General features: G+C 40.8%; 1 pseudogene; it reads left to right on the forward strand.

Moving 5' to 3' along the window:
* Nucleotides 1-527: 527 nt before the first annotated feature.
* Nucleotides 528-646, forward strand: LOC132054950 (5S ribosomal RNA; annotated as a pseudogene).
* Nucleotides 647-15,386: the final 14,740 nt, after the last annotated feature.

Here is a 15,386-nt window from a genome sequence, read left to right on the forward strand (position 1 = left end):
GGAGAAATGAGGAAATGGTTGCTCAAGAAACGGGAACAATTGGTGACAAATAAAAGGAAGCTGACAAAAAAAAAAAACACAAATGAGTTCAGGAAAGGACATGAGGTTTAGAGTTCCGAAAGGTACCATAGGACGATACTTTTAAGAAAAGAATAAAGGAAAAATAAGCGGGCATGTGGAGACAAAAGGGAAGGATGTTAAGGATCATGACGAAATGACTACGACTACGGATTCGAATGGAATACGCTGGATATAGTGATACCATAAGGTAAAACCTTTAAGGGGGGAAACAAGTAAGCTTGAGTGCGAGCACAATGACTGGCTAAGGTATTAGAGAAATTATGACACCCGACAATGGGAAAATCGAGAAGTAATAGTGAGTTCCAGAGACTAAAACAACATTTGCGTGGTCAGTAACATGAGGAACTTTTCCAATTTGGAGGGAGATGCATGACCGAAATTTTTCTTGGGATCCGTTAGAACTTCAACTTGTTTTAGGTCACGTGATAACGGCCACGCAGTAGGATGGATGTGATCATACCAGCACTAATGCACCTGATTCCATCAGAACCCCGAGGTTAAGCGTGCTTGGGACAGAGTAGTACTAGGATGGGTGACCCCCCTGGGAAGTATGCTAAGAAGTCCTGCAGGTTTAGACATAAGAGAAGGATGAGGAACTAGAACAGCTTGAGGGAAATTAGAAGTGTGTGAACTGTTATATCCGGCATTTTTGCACATTTGGAAAGTTTGGAATAATTTTTGCTTGTAAGAAATAAGGCCATATTTGGATCTTATTAGTATGAATATGTCGGCTATGGAAACATTGGGTGCGGGAATTATCGAGGAAGGTTAAGGACAAAATCGGAATTTTGAAAATTTGCTTCATGAAATTATGAAATTTAGCCAAATTGTTGGGCCAAAAAAAAATAAGAAATTGAGGCCCAAGTGTTAAAGGGTGGCCGGCCAAGGCACTTGGCCCAACCCATGTTTTAATTAATTTTTGTCATGTGCTAAATATGTATATATGTGTGGATTTGTCATGAAGCTTCAAGAAAATCAAAGCAAAATCAAGAAGAAAAAGAGAAGGAGCTTTCGGCTCCATGGAGAAAAAAAGAAAGAAAGAAGAAAAATTCTTGGAGCCTTTTTCTTGATGCAAAAAATTTGGTTCTTCTCGAATTCTTGACAAGTGCAAGACGCTCTCCGACGTAGTATAATTGGTTTGGTGAGAGAACTACGTTTGCGGCAAGTAGAAATTTGAAGAGAAGGTAAGAATCTTGTTCTTTTGTGTTATGAAAGATGTATGTATGTTATAGTGATTAGAGTGGCATGAAGATCATAGAATTATGGTGCGTGTGCATGTAAAGGTGTGTGTGTGTGTGAAAGATGTGTATGGCCGTGTGTATATATATGTTGTATGGCTATGATGAGTTGAATTTTGTATTGTGTTTTGGTTGTGGTTATGATGGAATTCATATTAGAAATGAAAGTTGAATGAAGTTGGTTGGAGTTGGAAACATAGATGTTAGTCGTTGTGGTATCATGTTGGTGATGGAATGTGAATTAAATTTTATTTAGTATGTTAAGTATGTTGTTGTGGCTTTTGTGATGTAAAGGAAGGTTTTAATGAATTAAGTTAGCATGAGAGTTGGTTGTATGTTGTTATGAGAAATTTATGTGATTTATATAGTTTTTATATAATGATGAAAGTAAGGTTGGATGTGAAATTGTGATCATGATTGAAACGGGAAGACGGGAATATGTTATGAATATTTATGTTGAGAATTGGAAGTTTTGGATGGATTATGGCTTGATGGAAATTCGGTATATTTTGTCAAATAATGAGAAATGTGTTCGAATTGTATTTGAATGGTCTTGAATTAGTAGATAAGTATGAAAACGTTGATATTGGATGATAAGTATGAAGTCGGAATGGAAACTATTGCCTTTATGTCGGAAAGTTGACTAGTTGTATTATGTTGTGATTGTTAATGTTATTGGTGTTGTTGTTGGGTTGTTGTTGGTTGTTTTGAGCCGAAGTTGAAGCTCGGGGGTGTCGTATTTATAGAGGAAGTGCCCAAATTTCGGTAGCCAAATAAAAACCAAAGATTGAAATGTCAATTTGCATGAATAGTAATTGGTAAAGATGACCATTTGCAGATTTTTGACGAAACGGGATTGGAGATTAAGCGAGCATAAGACGTCCGTAAGGTATGTAACGCTTACCTATTCTCCATATGGCATGTCCTAGACCTACTAGGCCGAAAACGGAACCTCGGGACTAGTCTCCTAGAAATCCGAGTTTATTTTTGGTTACTATTCATTCGCCGCAATTGAATCAAAATGCTTTGCCTTTGGATATAAGAACGCATAAACCTCAGTATCTTTCGTAAGTGAATCCAAATGGTTCCGAATTTTCTATAGACAACTTTATGGAGCCTAATGTTTGTAAATTGTGTTCGCCGCCTCGGCCGGCCCGAGTGGGCCCGCAAGTCCCGAGACTTCCCTTATTTGGTTTGTCCGATTCACTTTCGTACGATATGAAAAGAAAGCAACGTTTATGACTCTAAGGTCCGTTTGAAATGTCTTATTATGTTATTTGAACGCTCATCACTATGGCTACTATATTTTCCGAGAATAACGCATTTCATGTGTTTTTCGAAAAATTGATAACTAAAAGTCCGCAACTTTGTACACTAATTTCCGATTTATTTGATACTCGCTTTGAGAACTTTCTCGATACTAATGTATTTGTATATGAAATTATGTGTCGATTTCGAGTTTACTTTAATACGCATATGATTGTGACCACTGTCATGTCGATTATTATGATTTCGTTCGCCGTGCCGCCTTGCGATCGTGCGCTTTGTGACACATTCGTGCGTATGATGTGTTACGGTTTCCGAGACCTCGCCACAGGGCCGGTTACCGTTTATGGCGTTATGATGTGATATGGCATCCGATCTGTTCGATGATTTGACGTGTGTGATATTATGATGTGTTCGGAGATGTACGGAGATTTGAAAACCGGGAGTATGATGTGTTGTGGCACCGTCGTGGGTGACCACGTTCCCCGAGCCGTATGCATGATTTCGTTTGCATTTTGTACCTTCGCATTCCGCACGTTTTGTCCGTTACTTTGTATTTGTTCTCCGTATCCCTCGACTCCGCCTCGTGGATTCTTGTACCTTCTCGCTTTACATACTCGCACTTTTTTCCGCACCGACCCCTTCCCGCTGGGCCGCATTTCATGCCGCGCAGGCTGTGCGCCTCGGTTCAGTGATTCTAGGTTTAGGCTACCTATTCTCGCTACATTGAGTGCCCTCTCGATCCGAGCCCACATTTGGTATATATGCTCGCTTTGGATATTACGTACATTTGCTCTCGTTTGCCATGCGGGCGGGCCCCGTCCCGTCATATGTTCGTATGTCCGTTCGTTTGTAGAGGCCCGTAGTCATGTTTGTGGGTCGTGGGTCGGTTGTTTGTGTATGTGGTTTCGGTTTGTCTGTATATGATTCCGATTTGCGTCCTTAAGCGGCCCCGTACGCTATTATGGCCGATATGGCCCATCTGTTTGCATGAGTGTGTCTGGGCGATGTACATTCCGCCAACTTTGAGTCCGATGTGATGTTTGACACGGGCGACCGCTTAGGACAGCATTTGTATGATGTCAGTTTTCGATTATCGGTCCGAATAATGTCTGTTAAATCCGATCGTGTGGTATTTTGACGATTTGATTTGTAAGTCTGTTCGGGTGCCTAAGTAGGGCACCAGTCACGGCCCACGGAGCTGGGTCGTGACATGAACCTCACGGTTGGAGATTCTTAACGATTGCGAAAGATGAGGCGGACTGACTGGATAGAGAGAGAGAAGACGTATACAGTTATAGAATTAGGACGAGTTTGAATAGTATTGGGGATACTTGGTAAGTAAGGTGTTAGTAAAGAGATACGATAGCTTATGTGTGGTTATGTTAACAAGAAAGATAATCGATAAAGTTATATGTTAAAGGTATTGACCGACACGAGTATTGAAAGTTCGTGGCAAGTACGATAGGGTAAATTGACATTATTTCTTTGAAAGTTAGTGTTGGATAAGCCTGATGCAATAGCATCAGAGTATACAAAAGGTATGGAACATGTAGTATAGAACACAAGAAAAAGGTAAAGGGTTTGAGATCAGATTCTGATAAATGGAACTGGAGGGCAATAGCAATGAATAAAGAGGTGAATTGGGGGAAAATAAGCAGGTTTGCAAAAGTGCCAAAGGATTTCTGGTTCTTGAGAGGCATTCGAAGGGAAATGTGTAGTCATATTGACACGGTTATCTCGGAAACAAAAAAGCCTTCTAGAAATAGAACAAATTCGTACTTCTGAGAGGACATTCTACGAACTTCCGGGGTAATACTATAAAGTGGCAAAGTGGAGAAGAGCACTTCAAAAATAAAAAGATACTCAAGGAAGGTGCCATAGCCAAGCAAGAGAGTTGTCCACTAGTAGAGGACTGAAAAGCAAGTAAGAGGAGGTGCTTGCGAGTCGGCGGTAGCCATAGCCACAGCGAACCAAAGCCACCTTGACGGGAATAGAATACGTAATCAATTTTCATTCGGGTTATATAAGAAAAGCGAAGGCATACAGCATTATGAAAAAGTCCAATAAAAAGCTAAGGGAGAACGAGAACAGGTTGACCAACCTATGTTAAAGATAAGGCGATCGGGGTATAAGAGAAGGGCGATCACTTGGCACATCGGTAAAACGCCGTGGAGTTGTAACTACAACATTCGAGGATGAATGTTTTTAAAGGGGGAACGATGTTACACCCCGTAGTTTAATATGTTGAGATTGTTACCGTTCGTGAGGTATGTGAGCTTATATGTGTTTAACTTATGGTTATAAGGGTTTAAGTGCATATTGTAAGCTATGGAAAGATTGAAGGGCAAGAGAATTAAGGAAATTAAATTTGTTGGAACTTGGAAGAGAATATGAGGGGTAATTTTGGCCCAACTTGGAGAAAGAATATATTTTAGCAAATGAGGAGTTTGAAGAAAGGTAAAATCCTAAAATGAAGTTCGTCGAGTCTAGTTTCCAACCCAATAAACCACTCGTCGATAGGACATCGGAGTAGAAAATTATGGACGTTACAAGTTCGGCTGACAAAGCAAAACGCGTGCTACAGTGCTGCTACGATTTACCGACTTGCTACAGTGACCCGACCCGAATTTGACCCACTATTTAAAGACCAAATCTGATCCAAAACCTCATTTTTTCAGCCAAGAATCCTCCAAATATTTCCCAAACCTTCTAGAAAATTCTCCCAACTTCTATCCATTAGATTTCAACACGAATTAAATATAATCTCCGAATTTAAGGTTGGACAACGCGTAGTTGCGATTATACTATCGTATTGCGGTGAAACTTGGCTTGGATTCAAGGTGATAATCAAAGATATTGCAATTCTAGCGGGTGAAAGGTATGAACTTTTCCTTATTAGTATTGATTTATGCTTATCTACGGATGAAAAGTTACTAAATGAGCATATAAGGAATTTATGGGTCGAAAAATTGGATAAAACATCGTGTGGGATGTTTATGAAATATTTTGGTGTTGATAATATTGTTGTTGATGTTGGTATTGTTGTTGTTGTTGTTGGTTGCTGAGTTGAGGTTTTGGGCTAGGCATATCAACAGAGGAGATGCTACCGAAATTTCGGTGGATTTTAGAAAGATTTATTTGGAGGCTTAGGATTAGTATATGACAACGGGCCTAATAATAGAATGAATGGTTTTATATGTAGATTTCAAGATAGGAGGTAGGTTGGAAAGTCAAGAAGCGAGCTTCCAGGTATGTTAAGGCTATCCTTTCCTTCTTTTTGGCATGATCTATGACAAGTGCAAAGCGTAATGATATCCATAATGAATTCATTCCTAGATGTAGGATATCTTGAGTTCCTTGACCTCTTAAGCCCGAAGGGGCATTCTTAAGTTGTGCGGTTTCATAATGTTGTCTAATTCCCGAAGGGGACATTCATAAGGTCTTTCTCTTACCTATGCATTTTACATTTAATTTTTGAGTCTCGAAGGAGACAAATGAAAAAGGGAAGAAGTTCCCGTTTTTTGAGAAAAAGGGGAAGAAGTTCCATTTTTAAGAAAAGGGAAGAATTTCCGTTTTGAAATAAAAGTTGCTCCGAAGGAAGTCTTTTGATGATTTTCAAAGATTTTCATGCATTTGCATATTACATACATGCATGACATCATTTCATGGGGATGGGAAAAGGGCTAAGGCGTTATATACGCAAACCACCTGATCAGCTAGTATACGATGATTATTAAGCCGGAAGCGGCTTCCCGAAGGGGCCATCATTATTAAGCCGGAAGCGGCTGCCCGAAGGGGCCATCATTATTAAGCCGGAAGCGGCTGGCCGAAGGGGCCATTATGCTATTATGCCCGAAGGGGCTGGGAGCAGGGTAAAGGCATGCATTATATATATATCTATATATATATATACATATATATATATATATATATATATATATATAGATAGATAGATACATATACATATACATATACATATACATATACATATACATATACATATACAATATACATATACATACTCATGCTGCATCAAAAGTTCATATGCACGTACATGTTTATAGAGTTTGTTACAGGTACAGGTTGAGTCTATTACTCTTTATCATCCGAGTCGAGATATATTGTTTCGATTACTTACATACTCCGTACATTGTTCGTCGACGTCCCTTTGCACTGGGGGCGGCTGCGTTTCATGCCATGCGGTGTATACGGATGAGTAGAAGTCATTTGGCTATAGGATGTTCCCGAGCTATCAGGATTGGTGAGCTCCATCTCAGTTCGGAGTGTTTCCGAGTTGAAGTACTTATGTTATGGTATTTTGTATATGTTAGAGACTTTGCAGACAGTGTCCTGTGGTATGTTTGTCGAGATATCGACAGAGTGATGTCAGTTGAGTCATTTGTGTACTTTAAAAGAGTATGTATTTCAGATGATTTCTTTTTGGAAAATTTTTATGTTCTTAAAAGTTTTTGAAATGACAGGTTTTGATAGAGCGAATGTCTGAGGGTTCGTTTGACTCTGATGAGAGTCGGGTGCCCGTCATGCCCTATCAGAATTGGGGTGTGACAAAATGTAAGTCGTGTTCGGAAAGGTTTTCGCTATAATTGAGCTAATGTTTATTTGGTAATATCTTGAGGGGCTTCTATAGGGCCTACTGTATGGTTAATGATGTGTTATATAAGTGCCAAGAAGGTTCCACGAGGATTGGAAGTCAAACGAGTCGATGAGAATGGAATTCGAAATTTTCCAGTTTTACGGCCATTTGTACGGACCGTATAAATTATACGGCCCACATAATGGTCTGTAGATTGCTTACAGAGAAGGGTGATCTCTGGTGGGTACGGTCCAATTATACGGACCGTATAAATTATACGACCCGTATAATAGGCCGTATAAATTATACGGCGTTATAATAGGCCGTATAATCGGGTCAGATTTTTATTTTTATATACAAGGCCGACCCTCACTTTATTTTTCATTTCCCACTTTCTCTAAACTCTTCAAAGCTCAAAAACCCTTCTCTCAACATATTTCACTCAAACCCAAGAGATTACAAAGATCAAATAGCAAGAATCAAAGTGTTCATGTGTTAGAAGGCTTCCTAGGGTTGGTAGATTTCAAGAAATTCTTTGGTAATGAAGCTAGGGTTTTTGCACAAGTTGATAGCTGCTCAAAAGCTTATTCCTATGGGATAAAAGGTTTAGTTTTAATTCTTATTTCATGTTATTAAGAATGCTTGGTTTTAGCAAAACTTGGGTAGAAGAAGAAGGTAGAAAATGAAGTCTAAAGGTAGCTTTTATGATGATTATGAGTAAACTAATTTGAGTCATGATTCTTAGCATGATGTAGATATGTTCTTGTTATAAAAGGTAATAACGGTGATGAGGAATCATTTTATGAAAATGTGCAAAAGTTGGTATGAAGTTGCTAGTATGAGTTGGATATGAGAGTGAATACTGAAGGCTTAATATAATGTAATTACTTGATTATGATATTGTAGATGTTTGGGAGTTGTATTGTAATATAGTGGAAGTCGATGAAATAGGGGAAATGCTGCCCAATTTTCGTTAGATCATGAATTGTTCTAGTTTGGGTTTAAGAGTATCCTTAAGGCTTAACTATGGTATGGATCCTTCTAAATGTAGATTTCTCATGCTTAAACGGTGAACGTTAAGTAGTTAAGAAGACGACGAGGTATGTAAGGCTAACCCTTCTTTCATTAAGGCATGATTCCTTTGCTATATACCTTCTCATGGGTCCAAAATGTTTTCCAAATGACTCCATCCCTAGAATTTCTAAAGCTCATGATTCTCGATATTTTCCTTATGCTATTACCTCCTCTATATGATAGTCGATCCTTTAAGGAAGGAAGTAACAAAAACGATGATGATGATAATGTTGATGATCCGGATGGACTAGCATGTATATGTGTATAAGTGTGAATGGCTATTACGCATGGCTATTACGTAATGTCGAGCTTCTATGGTCGGGTATGGCGTCTATCGCGCGCACACCACTGCAGTTGGGTACGGATAACCTTTGAGCTTTGGTAGGGCCAAGTATGTATAACACCGAACCTTATCATGGTCGGGTATGTAAGACACCAAACCTCTATGGTTGGGTATAATATTTCCAAATGTATGAATGTATGGAATGGAAGTTTTCCATTAGAAAGAGGGTAAGTAAATATGACGAACGTCGCTAGAGGTATACCTAGCTCTTTCATTTGATGACTCGTCTATCTTATGTTATTTCTTATGCTTTCATCATGTTATTGATTATGCTTTACATACTCAGTACATTGTTCGTAATGACGTCCTTTTGTTTGTGTGCGCTGCGTCATGCCCGCAGGTGGACAGGAAGACAGACTTGACCCATAGATTTCTTGTTCAGGGACTGCACAGAGGAGCTCCATTTCATCCGGAGGTACAACTGTTGGTACTATTCTTTTGTGTACATACATATGGGAATGGCGGGGTCCTGTCCCGTCTATATAATGTTACATACTCTCTTTAGAGGCTCGTAGACAGTTGTGTATAGCTATATGTCCTTTGGCCTTGTCGGCCCACATTTTGTATATTATTTTGTTAGCCTCGTCGGCTAGTGTATATGGATATGAGCGTTATTGTCGATGATGATATACATGCGTCGTTGCCCGATGAGATTAGTATTATTGATGTAAGGAAATCATAAGTAGGCTATGTCGCTCCCCTATATGTGAATATGAATGTACGATAAGAGGTGCCCGGGTTGGTTAGCACCGGGTGCCCGTCATGACCCTCCGATTGGGTCGTGACAAAAGTGGTATCAGAGTAGTTCTGTCGTAGGGTGTGTCTACGAGCTGTGTTCAGTAGAGTTTTGTTTATGGGTGTTGCGTGCCACGCTTATAAACAGGAGGCTGCGGGCATTTTTAAGAATGAATGAACTTCTTTCTTCTTTGATCGTGCGATAGAGCCATGATATAAGGATTTCTTTTTCCTTAACCGTGTATTATGTATTTCAGGAATGCCTGTAAAGAGGAAAGCTACGGCAACCCAAAAGGGCAAGACAGTGGCAGAAAAGCGGGCCGAAAAGGTACCGCCAGCGGCCCTTATGAGGAGGGTGAGTCCCAGAATACGGCTCAATCTCAGTCCTCTCGCTCATTGCCTATTTCTAAGGAGCATGAGGGAGCCTCAGCCCCAACTCCTCCACCAGATGCTTCGGGCCAAGATGTCGAAGAGGTCATTTATTTACTTACTCAGTTGGTTCTTTGTTCAGACCCAGCAGCAAGGTACAAGTCAAGGTGATAGGGTTGTTAGTGCAAGAGCCCGTGATTTTATTTGCTTAAACCCGCCAGAATTCTTCGGGTCAAAGCCAGATGAGGACCCTTAGAGCTTTAGTGATGGGATGTTGAGGACATTTCGGTTAATGCATGCTTCAGACGTTGAATCGGTAGAGTTAGCATCCTATAGGTTACAGGATGTCGCTGTTCATTGGTATACGGTTTGGATGGCTTCAAGGGGAGTTAATGCACCTCCCCCAGTATGGCAAGAATTTGTGGATGCCTTCCTCTGACATTACTTGCCTCCAGAGGTTCGGCGGGCTAGAGCCGATAAGTTCTTAAATCTTAAGCAAGGAAGCATGAGTGCTTTAGAGTATAGTCTCCACTTCAATTCTTTGGCTAGGTATGCTCCGGCCATGGTAACAGACATGGGTGATCGAGTGCACCGATTTGTGAGTGGGTTAGGGCCACATTTAATGGACAAATGCTTGACTGCGTCCCTTCAGGACAACATGGATATTTCACGCATTCAAGCCCATGCCCAGAGTTTACAGGAAAGCCAACAATAGCAAAGAAGTGAGCGTGAGCATGACAGAGGGTATAGCAAGAGGGCTAGATCTCGGGTCCGATTAGTGAATTCAGAGGAGGGCAAAGACATTAGTTTTCTAGGCATTCAGGCCATTCTATGACTAGTACGCCTCCATGGTTTACAGGCTAGAGATTTGATAGATCTACTCACTCTGGGCTGAGTCAGAGTTTTAGGGCTTCAGGTTCTCATTTCAGAGGCGATTCAGGTCAAGCAAGGCCTCCCGTGCCACGATATCCCAGTGCGAGAAGCCACATTGGGGCCAGTGTCGACTAGGTACATATGTTTGCTATGCATGCAGTCGGCCAGGCCATATCATGCGTGATTGCCCCTCTAGTGGTGGTAGAGGTAGGGTCCAACCTTCAAGATCGGCAGCCGGGTCTTCATCATCTATAAGCCCTATGGGGCAAGGTTCACAGGCGCCAGTCAGCCATGGTAGAGGTAGAGGGAGAGCTCCCAGTTCTAGTGGTCCTCAGCACCGTATTTATTCTTTGGCTGGATAGCAGGATCTTGAGTCTTCCCCTGATGTCGTCATAGGTACATTGTCGGTACTTTCTCATAATGTATATGCATTGATAGATCTGGGCTCCACACTGCCATATGTTACTCCATATATTGCGGGTCGGTTTGGGGTCAAACCTTTCGAGGTATCGACACCCGTTGGTGAACCGGTAATAGCTAGTCAAGTATATAAAAACTGTGTAGTGGTGATTTGTGACCATCGTACTACGGTTGATTTACATGAGTTAAAAATGGTGGACTTTGACGTTATCATGAGCATGGATTGGTTGGCTTCTTGCTACGCCAATGTTGATTATAGAATGAAAATGGTTCGCTTCTAGTTTTCGGGAGAACCAGTTTTGGAATTGAAGGAAAATACAGTGCCCCCGAGAGGTAGGTTTATTTCCTATCTCAAGGCAAGGAAAATGATTGCTAAAGGGTGTATTTACCATCTAGCTCGGGTTCAAGATATAGAATCCGAACCACCAACTCTCCGGTCTGTCCCCGTGGTGAATGAGTTTTCAAATGTATTCCCGGATGAGCTTCCAGGCTTCCTTCCTGAGAGGGAGATTGATTTCGCTATTGATGTGCTACCGGATATAAAACCCATATCCATTCCTCCTTATAGAATGGCTCCCGTGGAGTTAAAAGAGTTGAAGGAGCAATTGAAGGACTTGCTTAAAAAAGATTTTATTAGGCCTAGTTCTTGCTCGTGGAGAGCAACCGTGTTCTTTTTGAGGAAGAAAGATGGCTCCTTGCGAATGTGCATTGACTACCGGCAACTGAATAAAGTGACAAGCAAGAATAAATGTCCGCTCCCAAGGATTGACTATTTATTTGACCAGTTGCAGGGTGCCAAATGATTTTCAAAAATAGATTTGAGATCTGGGTATCATCAGGTGAGATTTAGGGAGAAGGATATTCCTAAGACGGCTTTCAGAACAAGATATGGCCATTTTGAGTTCCGGGTAATGTCATTTGGGCTAACTAACGCATCGACAGTATTTATGGATTTGATGAACAATGTGTTCAGGCCTTTCTTAGATTTATTTGTGATCATGTTCATTGATGATAGCCTGGTATATTCTCGATCCGAAGTAGAACATGCGGATCATCAACGTACGAGTCTTAAGGTTCTCCGATTTCCGAGAGTTATTCGCCAAATTTTCTAAGTGTGAATTTTGGTTGAATTTGGTGACCTTTTTGGGGAATGTTATTTCAGCCGATGGTATTCGGGTAGATACCCAAAAGATTGAGGCCGTGAAGACTTGGCCAAGGCCTACAACACCTACGAAAGTTCGTAATTTTCTGGGCTTAGCAGGTTATTACAGGAGGTTTGTCGAAGGTTTTTCTTCTATCTCTGCACCACTCATGAAGTTGACCCAGAAATCAGCTAAATTTCAATGGACGGATGCTTGTGAACTTAGTTTCCAAGAGCTAAAGAACATATTAACTTCTGCCCCCATCCTGATGCTACCAGAAGGACCAGAAGGTTATGTTGTCTATTGTGATGCTTCGGGTGTTGGATTAGGATGTGTATTGATGTAGCATGGTAAGGTGATTGCCTACGCCTCAAGGCAGTTGCGCAGGCATGAGAAAAATTACCCGACCCATGATCTTGAATTAGCTGCGATGATTCATGCATTGAAGATGTAGAGACATTATTTGTATGGCATCCATGTTGATATTTATACAGATCATAAGAGCCTCCAGTATATTTTTAAGCAGAAGGAATTAAATTTGCGGCAGAGGCGATGGTTGGAGTTGTTGAAAGATTATGATGTTAACATCCTATGTCATCCCGGGAAAGCAAATGCTGTGGCTGATGCTCTTAGCCGTAGATCCATAGGAAGTTTATGCGATGTTCAGCTAGAGAAAAGAGGGATAACTCGTGAGCTCCAGCAATTAGCTAGCCTAGGAGTTCGGGTAGTGGACTCAGGCAATATGGGAGCTACCATTCAGAATTCAGCGGTCTAGTCAATAGTGGTTGAAGTGAAAGAGCGCCAGTACAAGGATCCTATGTAAGTTCATTACAGAAATACACTCCCTCAGAAGAAGAAGTCATCCTTTGAGATTTCAGAAGATGGAGTTCTCCGATGTCGAGACATGTTGTGTGTTCCCGATGTCGCAGGGTTACGTTATCAGATTTTGAAAAAAGCCCATTGCTCTCGTTATTCCGTTCACCCCGGAGCAACGAAAATGTATCATGATCTTAAATCTATATATTGGTGGAATGGGATGAAGAAAGACATAGCAGAATTTGTAGCCCAATGTCCTAATTGTCAACAAGTGAAAATTGAACACCAAAAGCCCGGTGGATTGTTACAAGCCATAGAAATTCTGACTTGGAAATAGGAAGTAATTAACATGGATTTCATTGCAGGATTACCCCATTCTCGATGTAAGTATGATTCTATATGGGTGGTTGTAGATAGACTCACGAAGTCAGCTCATTTCTTACCGGTCAGAACTACATATGTAGCAGAAGATTATGCAAAGCTTTATGTTAAAGAGATAGTGCGACTTTACGGTGTTCCAGTATCTATTATCTCCGATAGAGGGACTCAATTTACAGCCAATTTCTGAAAAAATTTCCAAGAAGGTTTGGGGACTCAGGTGAGTCTTAGCACAACATTTCACCCGCAGACTGATGGACAAGTTGAATGTACCATTCAGACCCATGAGGATATGCTACGGGCATGTATATTGAATTTTGGAGGTAGTTGGGATGATCACTTACTGCTTATTGAATTTGCTTACAACAACAGTTATCATTCTAGCATCCAAATGGCCCCGTATGAGGCTTTATATGGGCGCAAGTGTAGATCCCCAATTGGGTGGTTCGAAATAGGAGGGACTAAATTGATAGGGCAAGACTTGGTCCAGCAAGCTATAGAGAAAGTCAAGCTTATACAGGATGGATTACTAACAGTTCAGAGTCGTCAGAAATCCTATGTAGATAATCGTCGAAGGGACTTAGAGTTCCAAGTGAAAGATTGGGTATTCTTGAAGGTGTCGCCAATGAAGGGCGTTATGAGATTTGGCAAAAAGGGCAATCTTAGTCCCCGTTACATTGGACCTTATGACATTGTATGCAAGGTAGGCCAAGTGGCTTACGAATTAAATCTACCTCCTGGTTTGAAGTCAGTTCACCCGGTTTTCCATGTATCGATGCTTCGTAAGTGCATTGGAGATCCTTCTAGAGTTGTCTTTGGTAGATGATGTTCAAGTCACCGAGTAATTATCCTACGAAGAAGTTTCCATTGCCATTCTAGATAGGCAAGTATGGAGACTCAGAACCAAAGATGTAGCTTTAGTTAAAGTTTTATGGAGAAATAATAATAGAGAGGAAATGACTTGGGAAGCAGATGAAAACATGAAGTACCGATACCCGCATTTATTTCCACCTCCAGAGGAGACTCAGGCAGAGACGCCATTATCCTCGGGTATGTAGTGCTTTCCTTGATGTTTTCCTAGTCGTGTGTGGCCATGGTTATTGATGTTGTTGTTATAGCCTTGTGAGGCGGTGTATTTTAGGTTGCTGTGACAGGATGGTAGTGCCATTTTATAGGGGAAACTCTGGCGAAATTTTTATAGAATCCCCACGAACCTAACATTCGAGGATGAATGTTCCTAAGGGGGAAGAATGTTACATCTCGGAAATTTCAGAATTGTTGCCTTGTGAGTAGGCTAATGTGAGCTTAAGATGAACATGAAATCCATACGAGATTAAGGAAAGCATTAGATAGCTTAAGGTGCGTACTATAAGATTTTGAAGTTATATGAATATATCATATCAGCCTAAGTTTGTTGAAGGAAGTGAAATGTAAGTCGTGTTCGGAAAGGTTTTCGCTATAATTGAGCTAATATTTATTTGGTAATATCTTGAGGGGCTGCTATAGGGCGTCTTTTGTATGGTTAATGAAGTGTTATATAAGTGCCAAGAAGGTTCCACGAGGATTGGAAGTCAAACAAGTCGACGAGAATGGAATTCGGATTTTTCCAGTTGTACGGCCATTTGTATAGACCGTATAAATTATACGGCCTGTATAATGGTCCACAGATTGCTTCCAGAGAAGGGTGATCCCTGGTAGGATTATACGGTCCAATTGTACGGACCGTATAAATTATACGGCCCGTTTAATAGGCCGTATAATCGGGTCGGGTCAGATTTTTATTTTTATATACAAGGCCGACCCTCACTTTATTTTTCATTTCCCACTTTTATAAACTCTTCAAAGCTCCAAAACCCTTCTCTCAACATATTTCACTCAAACCCAAGAGATTACAAAGATCAAATAGCAAGAATCAAAGTGTTCATGTGTTAGAAGGCTTCCTAGGGTTGGTAGATTTCAAGAAATTCTTGGGTAATGAAGCTAGGGATTTTGCACAAGTTGATAGCTGCTCAAAAGCTTATTCCTATGGGATAAAAAGGTTAGTTTTCATGCTT

This window comes from Lycium ferocissimum, chromosome 4 (assembly GCF_029784015.1).
Source record: "Lycium ferocissimum isolate CSIRO_LF1 chromosome 4, AGI_CSIRO_Lferr_CH_V1, whole genome shotgun sequence".
Lineage (NCBI taxonomy): Eukaryota > Viridiplantae > Streptophyta > Magnoliopsida > Solanales > Solanaceae > Lycium > Lycium ferocissimum.